Genomic DNA, 9564 nt, shown 5'->3' with positions numbered 1-9564 from the left:
CTGTTCCCCTCCCGCAGCCAAGGCTCCATTGGAGCAGAGATGGCCCGGGTGCTGGGGATGGCTCCTTGGCCTCTGCCCCAGGCGCTGGAGTGGCTCTGGTCACGGCAGAGCGACGCCCCAGAGGGGCAGAGCATCACCCCCTGGTGGGCAGAGCGTCGCCCCTGGTGGGCGTTGCCGGGTGGATCCCGGTCGGGAGCATGCGGGAGTCTGTCTGACTGTGTCTCCCTGTTTCCAGCTTCAGAAAAATACAAAAAAAAAAAAAAAAAGAAAGCAATCAATGAACAACTAAGGTGTCGCAACAAAAAACTAATGATTGCTGCTTCTCATCTCTGTTTCTGTCTGTCTGTCCCTATCTATCCCTTTCTCTGTCTCTGAAAAAAAAAAAAGATTTAAATTTTTAAAAAAATGTGATAGCGCCTGACCTGTAGTGGTGCAGTGGATAAAGCGTCGACCTAGAAATGCTGAGGTCGCCGGTTCGAAACCCTGGGCTTGCCTGGTCAAGGCACATATGGGAGTTGATGCTTCCAGCTCCTCCCCCCTTCTCTCTCTCTGTCTCTCCACTCTAAAAATGAATAAATAAAATAAAATAAATTTAAAAAATAAAAAATAAAAAATGTGATAGGATCTTATAGCTCATATCATGTGTTTTGGTCTCAGGGACCTCTTCTGACAAATGAATGTTCCAGACAAAGTCAGCCCCAAGGCCAACTCTCAGCCGCTGTGGAAATGCATGTGAGAGGCAGAGCAGGATAATGGAAGGGAAACCGCTTTGGACCCCACAGTATAGCTTTGGAAATATTAGCAAATGATTGAAGATGATCATTTCTTCACCTTTAACTTGGGAATACATAAGTAATCGTCCTTTGACAATTAAATGAAATACTACTATACATAAAGTACTTGGCACTTTAAGGGGTTCAAGCAAATCAGTTCTCTTCTCCTCTTTTTAACCTATACCCCTTTCCCTGGTTCTTTCAGTTGAAGAATTTATCTTTACTGTTCCTCCTTTTTTTTTTTTTAATTTTATTTATTGATTTTTAGAGAGAGAGGACTGAGAGAGAAAGAGAGAGAGAGAAGGGGGAAGAGCAGGAAGCATCAACTCCCATATGTGCCTTGACCAGGCAAGCCCAGGGTTTCGAACCGGCAACTTCAGTGTTCCAGGTCGACGCTTTATCCCACTGCGCCACACAGGTCAGGCCCTCCTTTTTTTTTTTTGAAATGTAAATGTACACAGTAAAATACACTAATCATTTTTTAAAGAACTTTATTGAGATATAATTGCCATGCCATAAAATTCACCCTTTTAAAATGTGCAGTCCAGTGGTTCAGAATTATGCAACCATCACCACGGTTTTAGAACATTTTCATCCTCTCCCAAAAGCATCTCTGTACTCATTAGCAGTCACTCCTAGTGACACCCTCCCTTAGCCTCAGGCAACCATCAACCTACTTTCTTTCTATTATTTTGAACATTTCATATATATAGAATTATTCTATGTGTGGACATTTTATGACTGTCTTCCTTCACTTGTCATGTTCTCAAGGTTCATTCATGTTGTAGTTTGTATCAGTACTTTATTCCTTCTTATTATCAAACACTATTCCACAATATGGACATAGAACAATTTGTTTACCCATTCATCAGTTGATGGACATTTGGGTTGTTACCACTTTGAGGCATTATGAATAATAATGTTGCTATGAACATTCATGTACATATTTCTGTGTGGACATACCTTTTCAATTCTCTTGGGTATATAGCAAGCAGTGAAGTTGCTGGCCATGTAGTAACTCTATGTTTAACTTCTGAGGAACAGCCAAACTGTTTTCTTAGAAAAAAATCACTTTACAATCCCATTAACCATGTATAAGTGCTCTAATTTCCCCTCATTCATGTCAACACTTGTTACTGTCTCTTTTCCATTTTAGCCTTCTTAATGGTAATGAAGTGATATCTCATTGTGATTTTGAAGTGCACTAATCTTAAATTAACAGCTTGATGGATTTTTGAAAATGTGTACATCTATGAAGTCACTAACTAGATTGAGTATAAAACATTTCCCCTGTGCCTCCTCCCAGTCACTAACCCCCCTACCCAAAGTAATCCTGTACTGCCTCATAATAAACTAGTTTTCCTGTTCTTGAACTTTATATCAATGGAATCATAGAGCATATAATCTTTTGTATTTTTCTGAAGTTGGAAACAGGAAGGCAGTCAGACAGACTCCCACATGCGCCTGACCGGGATCCACCCGGCATGCCCACCAGGGAGTGATGCTCTGCCCATCTGGGGCATGGCTCTGTTGTGACCAGAGCCACTCCAGCGCCTGAGGCAGAGGCCATGGAGCCATCCTCAGCACCCGGGCCAACTTTGCTTCAATGGAGCCTTGGCTGTGGGAGAGGAGGAGAGAGACAGAGAGGAAGGAGAGGGGGTGGGGTGGAGAAGCAGATGGGCGCCTCTCCTGTGTGCCCTGGCCGGGAATCGAACCCGGGACTCCTGCACAGCAGGCCAATGCTCTACCACTGAGCCAACCGGCCAGGGCCAGCATATAATCTTTTGTATCTGGCTTCTTCCACTCAAAAAGCATTGTGGTATCAGTTGTTTCAGCTGTTTGTTCTTTTTTATTTCTTTTCTTTTTTTTTTTACTTTTTTTTTTAATATTTTATTTATTGATTTTTAGAGAGAGAGAGAGAGAGAGAAGGGGGAGGAGCAGGAAGCATCAACTCCCATATGTGCCTTGACCAGGCAAGCCCAAGGTTTCAAACCGGCAACCTCAGTGTTCCAGGTTGACGCTTTATCCCACTGCGCCACCACAGGTCAGGCTCTTTTTTATTTCTGTGTAGTATTCCATTGTACAAATATATTCCACCTGACCAGGAGGTGGTGCAGTAGATAGAGCATCAGACTGGGATGTGGAGGACCCAGGTTCAAGACCCCACGGTCACCAGCTTGAGCACTGGCTCATCTGGTTTGAGCAAAGCTCACCAGCTTGGACCCAAGGTCGTTGGCTCGAGCAAGGGGTTACTTGGTCTGCTGAAGGCCCGCGGTCAAGGCACATATGAAGCTTGAGACTTGTTTGGAGGTTCTAGCAGGGGAGCACAGCTACTCATATACCCTTGACTGAAGAACGGTCCTCTCCTCTATTGGGGAAGGTCATCCTCTTCGACAGAGCATGCAGCTTTGGGAGGGACGCACATGGAGCGGTGAGGGAGGAAGGGGATCCGCCTAGCCAGCCAGATCAGCCGAATCAACCCTGGCGATCAATGGGGTGACAGATGTCGCAGCCAGATCGCCCTCACATCCTTAGGCACATATGAGAAAGCAATCAATGAACAACTAAGATGTCGCAACACAAATATATTCCAACCTATCCATTCTCCTATTAGTGGACATTGGTTCCAATGTGGGTTCCAATTTGGGGTTAACAAAAACAGACTTGTACATTTCTTCTGGAAAACATATGAACTCATTTCCCTTAGGTATATTCCTAGGAGTAGGAATGCTGGATCTTGTGGTAGTTTTAGCTTCAGTAGATGTCACCAAACAGTTTTCCAAAGTGATTGTACCAATTTACACTCCAACCAGCAGTGCATGAGAGTTCCATGTTGCATCCTTGTCAGCACTTGAACATGTCAGTCTCTAAGTTTTGGCCACTGATGGATGTGTAATGGTACCTCATGGTGATTTTAATTTGCATTTCTCTGGAGAGTATATGTTGAGTACCTTTGTTCATGCCTTTATTCTGAAACTTAGCTAAAGGGATCTGATAGCTAATACTTAACTCTCCCTGGTCATTGCTGGAAGAGCCATGGATTGGGTCCTACCCAGGGCCTCATCCAGGCTGAGGTCTTTGTAGCCCAGATCCTTGATCACATTCTACTAATGGAAGCAAATACTGATCTGAAACCAGTTTATTCATTTTCAAATCATCAGTATTTTACTTTCAACTCCTAGAACTCTCCTTGCAACATATCCTTAACCCAAGAGAGAGGGAGAAAGAATATTCTTAAAGTAACTGTAAGAAAGAAAGTCAACCTTCAAAATAATGATCAAACTATGTTTAAATAAAAGAACTTTCCACTGAAAAGTTTAAGTCAGATGAAATTACAATCGAGCATGGAACAAGTGTTTAGGTTAGTGCTCCTCATTTTTTTAAATAGTTATTATTCTTTATGATAGCTTAATGGAAAAAGCACTTGAAAGAGAGTCAGTTATTTTTCAAAGAAAGTTTACTCCGTCCTTGCGTGAGGGAGAGGTGATGTAAGGGTTAAGAGTTTCAGAAGTTTCCTTAGGATGTTTCTGTTACACAGGCTTCATGAGCAGGCTGCGGGACGGTGCAGGACTGGGTGGGTGCTAAGGGAACTGCCGAGGCAGCTGGTGAAAGGCACGGGCTCCAGACCACTGCTGCTGTGTCCACCACCCAGACCGGGGACACCCAAGTCCTTTAGGTGGAGGAATTTCAGAGACTGGATCTGAGGCAAGATATGGAGTTCTCAGCCCTTCCACACTAGGCCGCATGTAAACAGAACCTTCCCACCCAGCAGTAAACTCCTATCTCCTCTGCCTGACAAATAGCACTGATGTGTTTATGTCTCGTTAAGCCATAGGGCAAAGGAGTAAGCCCCAGGTTAAAGCAAACAGAGCAAGGAATCCTCCCACAAACTTTATCAAACACTAAACCATTTTGAATGTGGAAAATTTATTCTTAATAGGGAAATGGAAAGTTACGGATATAGAATCCGATCATCTTAGAGCTGGACCTTGGAGGTCATCAGTTGACTCTCGTGCCTAATTCTGGAACTCACGTGACAACATCCCTGCTGTCCTCTGCTTGCACGGTCCTGAAGGGGCCCTTTCTCACCACCTTGAGGAAGATTTCCATTCATTGTTGAATGATTGCTAGACAGTCATTCTTATATTGAACCCACATACTCCTCCCAGAAACTCCCACCTTTCAGTCATAGTTTGAATAAGTATATTTGCTCCTTTCCATGAGAGCCCTTTGGGTATTTTAAGGCTTCAAGCTCAGTCCCCTTTGAGTGTTTTTCTCCCAGGTTAAGCATTCCCTGTCCCTCAAATCATGCATTATAACACATAGCCATGCCCAGGCATCAAAATTGGGGGAGTGGAGTCTTCCTAATGCTTCCTTCCCTTGTCTTGAAAGCAGGTCCCTATCAGGACCCGACTGGGGCAGAAAACCTGCTCAGGGACTGCCCAAAGGTACAGGCTATGATTCTGAGGGATGCAAGTATACACTGTGAGATAGAGTTTGTTTTTTGTTAAAAAGTTTTTAACAAGTTGGTGCATCCTTAGGAAGCAGGTGTGACGTGACTGACCCCAATCTGGAACAAGCCCAAGCTGTTTTCCCAGGAGACACGTGGGTTTGTGCAAGTTCACTCACATACTCGAACTCATATCAACGAGTTAGCAGGTGCCTACGAGGACACAGTGGAACTCTTTCAGGAGACCACGGAGCTGGAGCTTCTGTAGTTCTCTGTGTTATCTACCTGGGCAAAGTGGCCCCAGTTGGTGCAGGTGAGGAAGAGAGTGAGGGTGCTTCAGAGCAAGAGCTGGGCGCAAACAATTCATGTTCAAGCCTTACCTGCTACCCAGGTAAACGAGCTGCTTCTCCATTCCTTCCCCCCACAACCCAGATCCCTGTGGGAAATGATACGTTTATGACCTTGTGCACAGACATACACGCTCACAAATGCACGTCCTTAAGGCCTTTCCTATCGGCACCCCCACTTGTATTCAACGATCGGTCAGGGACAGGAAATAAAAAACCAGGTCTTTACAAAGAGAACCCCAGCCTCTGCTTGGAGGCTGAACGACTTTATGGTAGAGGCAATTCTGAGCAGCCAGCAAAACAAGACAAAGGTCTTATTTGGTTTATCAGGCCCAAGTTACGCCCATTGTTCAGTGGGGCAAGCAGTGTTAATGAGTACCCAGACCTTTGAATAGAAGCTTTACCCAATAAATCTGTGTAGATATTCTTGCTACATAACGATAAAAGTACTGCTCTGGTAGAGAAGCAAAATTACTAAGATGTTAAGTGATAATCTTTCCTTGTCCAAAAATAGAGAATAATGCCTGTCCTAGAGATACAAAGGCAAGGAAATCTGTAACTGATGACAAAATTGATCGCCAAAACAATGTTTAGTGGGCTTCCTGGAAAGAAGGCATTGTGAGAGTCAATGCCCTCTCTCCCCAATTTCTTTTTTATGTTCCCATGCAAACACACAAAAGTTGAAATTGCATGAGTTTGAAACCTATTAAAAATAATAACTTGTCAAAATTCGAGAATGCAGAGGAATTCTAATTACAACACCAAGAGGAATGGTGATGAAATACCAATAATGGTTGATAAATGCTCAACCTATTCACAGAAACACATAAACAAACCTTTGACCAGAAGTACCCTACAGTTAGCAGGTCACCAGCAGGGCTCTGGAAGGCTCTGAACACACCTCCTGGACAAGGGGGAAGGTAATTAGAGAGGCAGGTATTGCCCCTTTGATGCCTGCTGCTCGCTGAGAAGCCCAGCCTTACAGGGAGCCAAAAATCCTCGACCTTCAACCTTTGTTTTGGCACAAGCTTTCCTAGATCCTCTCGAGTTAGCCTGCAGCCCATTCAACAGGCCTCCCACCTGCCCTCCTGATTGTCAAAACAAGTCTGTGCGAAAGGCATTCTCAGGAATGCGTGATGCTCTGTTTAATGTGGAAACTGATCCTCCCAAGGCCCAGGAAGAAATGAAGAAGCAGATTTCCTTGTGAAACGCCCAACACAAACTCCAAGAGAAGGGGCCATTTAACCGGGTGTGTAAGAAAGAGCTGCAATCTGTGGATCCTTCAGAAAGTTGCCTCCCCAGTTTAATTGTATCAATCTTGAGGGTTACATCATCAACTCTATGGATTGACTCAATCCGAGCATTCCCTTTTATCCTGTTCTTTTATAAGGCTCTTGGGGAACTGTTTACCACACTGTTTGGAGAAGAAGGATGGGGGGCATCCCCCCAAGTACTCTCCTTTTCTGATGCATGGAGTTACCACCCTCTACAGGGGTGATTGCATTTTTAAAGGATTAGTATACAATGAAACACTTTGCACCTAACTAGGCTTTTGATTCTGAAGGACTTACTACTCTATGATCTTAACACCCCTGAATCTCCATATCCTCACCTATAAAATAGGGCTGGAATTGACCTCAGCATTTTGCAAGTAAAATTTCATCCCAATACCTGGCACATGGCATCCAGGAAATAGTAGCTATTGTTATAGTGGATTTTTCATTGCTGGTTCATTCATTAGCTCTAGAGACTTTGGTGTTGTTTTTTTTGTTGTTGTTGGGTTTTTTTGTTTTTTATTCATTATAGAAAGGAGAGAGAGAGAGAGAGAGAGAGAGAGAGAGAGAGAGAAGAGGGGAGGAGCAGGAAGCATCAACTCCCATATGTGCCTTGACCAGGCAAGCCCAGGGTTTTGAACCGGCAACCTCAGCGTTTCCAGGTTGATGCTTTATCCACTGCGCCACCACAGGTCAGGTGGCTCTAGAGACTTTGTATAGAAGAATCAATAATAAAAATCATTGTTGCATAGGTAGGCAATGTTAGATTTCAAGAGTGTAGAGAAATAACTTAGTAATATAGTGCTGAAATCCATGTGACCCTTGCACCTAAGATTCTGAACAAACATATTCCCAAAGATACAATAGGACATAATAGAATGGCCAGGTTTTAAGCCATCCAGACATGAGTTCCAGTTTCAGCAACACTACTCTCCAGCCATGTGACTGTGGAAAGATACTCAGAAGACAGCATATAAAGCATTTATACATTTTGTTAATTTTATAATACCATGTTATCTTTTTTTTCTTTCTTTTTTTTTTTTTTTTTCAGAGACAGAGAGAGAGCCAGAGAGAGGGATAGACAGGGACAGAGACAGGAACGGAGAGAGATGAGAAATATCAATCATTAGTTTTTCTTTGCGACGCCCTAGCTGTTCATTGATTGCTTTCCCACATGTGCCCTGACCCTGGGGCTACAGCAGACCATGTAACCCCTTGCTGGAGCCAGCAACCTTGGGTCCAAGCTGGTGAGCTTTGCTCAAACTAGATGAGCCTGAGCTCAAGCTGGCGACCTCAGAGTCTCGAATCTGGGTCCTCCACTTCCCAGTCCTACGCTCTATCCACTGCGCCACCGCCTGGCACCATGTTATCTTTTCATAGTCGGTAGTATTGTAATAGCAAGACCTTGTATTTTTTTTTAAATAAGAATTTAAGCACTCCTTCAAATGTTTTGCTTCCTTTCTACAGTACATTAAGTTTGGAAAGCAGAAAAGAGGTAAAAAAATCATAATTGTCCCCTCTTCACATCCCCATTGTGTATATTCATGCAATGAAAGTGCCATCAAGACCAAATACCATCTTCCTTACCTGCCTTCCCTTCTTTTTTCTCTCAGTTGTTTTACTGGCTTCTTATCTCACACACACACATACCAGGAAAAGGCAAAATATGTAGACTTCAAGATTTCTATCAAATGGACCTTTGCTACCTTATGACCTCACCAACCTTGTATGCACTCAGTAAGCCTTTGATTCTTTTTTTTTTTTTTTTGTCTGACCCATTCAAACAATTTATTTTCAACATAAACATACAACTTCAATATGAGATGTCTAACTATAGCAACATCACCAAGACCAAGGCAACATCTCTTCTTCTAAGGTTCAGGTTTTGCCCAGAATTCCTTATATAGCACATACCAAGAGTTCCACAACAAAGCCTTGGGCTGCCGCGCACATGTGGATCAGGTGAACGGACATTTTAGTATTTTCCCCTGCTCTTCAGTTTGTATAATCTGTATGCAACGATTGCCACAAAACCCACCATTCCAATAGGAACAAATGGGGCCTCCCTAGCTTTTCAGGCAAGTTTAGATCCTTGACCTTCATGATATAAAGAAAGAAACATCTGGATGTGAGGGCGATCTGGCTGCGACATCTGTCACCCCATTGATCGCCAGGGTTGATTCGGCTGATCTGGCTGGCTAGGCGGGTGTCCCCTTCCTCCCTCACCACTCCATGTGCGTCCCTCCCGAAGCTGTGCGCTCGGTCAAAGAGGACGACCTTCCCCGCTAAAGGAGAGGACCGTTCTTTGGTCAAGGGTATACGAGTAGCTGCACTCCCCTGCTAGAACCTCCAAACAAGTCTCAAGCTCAAGAAAGAAACATCTCTGTAGGTTGACAAACTTCAAGCATTTGATTCTTGACTGATAGGGACATTATCAGGAAGAGAACTGGGAAAGCCTTAGAAAACCTTCCTCTGCCAATATTTAATCCCCTTGCCTTGGGTTTTTACATTTGGTTTACTGCTACTGTTGGATTTTACCCATTTAGAAGTCTCCAACAAAGACCTGAGGAAAGGTGACCAATAAAATGGGCAGGATATGTAAGTCAGCCGTGAAAATTGTCTGGTGTTCTTGTTTGAAAAGCCGAACGGGAACACGAACCCGCAAAGAAGGAGAAAATAAACTCAGCAGAAATATCACATTTTCTGAACTTTCTAGAAAG

The 9564-nt window shown here is 43.7% G+C and overlaps 1 non-coding gene across 1 annotated transcript; it reads right to left on the bottom strand.

Annotated features, from left to right (window-relative positions):
- Positions 1–2467: 2467 nt before the first annotated feature.
- On the bottom strand, positions 2468–2543 carry TRNAS-GCU (transfer RNA serine (anticodon GCU)). The gene has a single exon. It is a non-coding gene; the product is annotated as a tRNA-Ser (tRNA).
- Between the last annotated feature and the right edge of the window lie 7021 nt (positions 2544–9564).

This window comes from Saccopteryx leptura, chromosome 6 (genome assembly GCF_036850995.1).
Source record: "Saccopteryx leptura isolate mSacLep1 chromosome 6, mSacLep1_pri_phased_curated, whole genome shotgun sequence".
Lineage (NCBI taxonomy): Eukaryota > Metazoa > Chordata > Mammalia > Chiroptera > Emballonuridae > Saccopteryx > Saccopteryx leptura.
The sequence above is the reverse complement of the archived record's forward strand: the minus strand, read 5'-3'. Positions and strand labels throughout refer to the sequence as shown.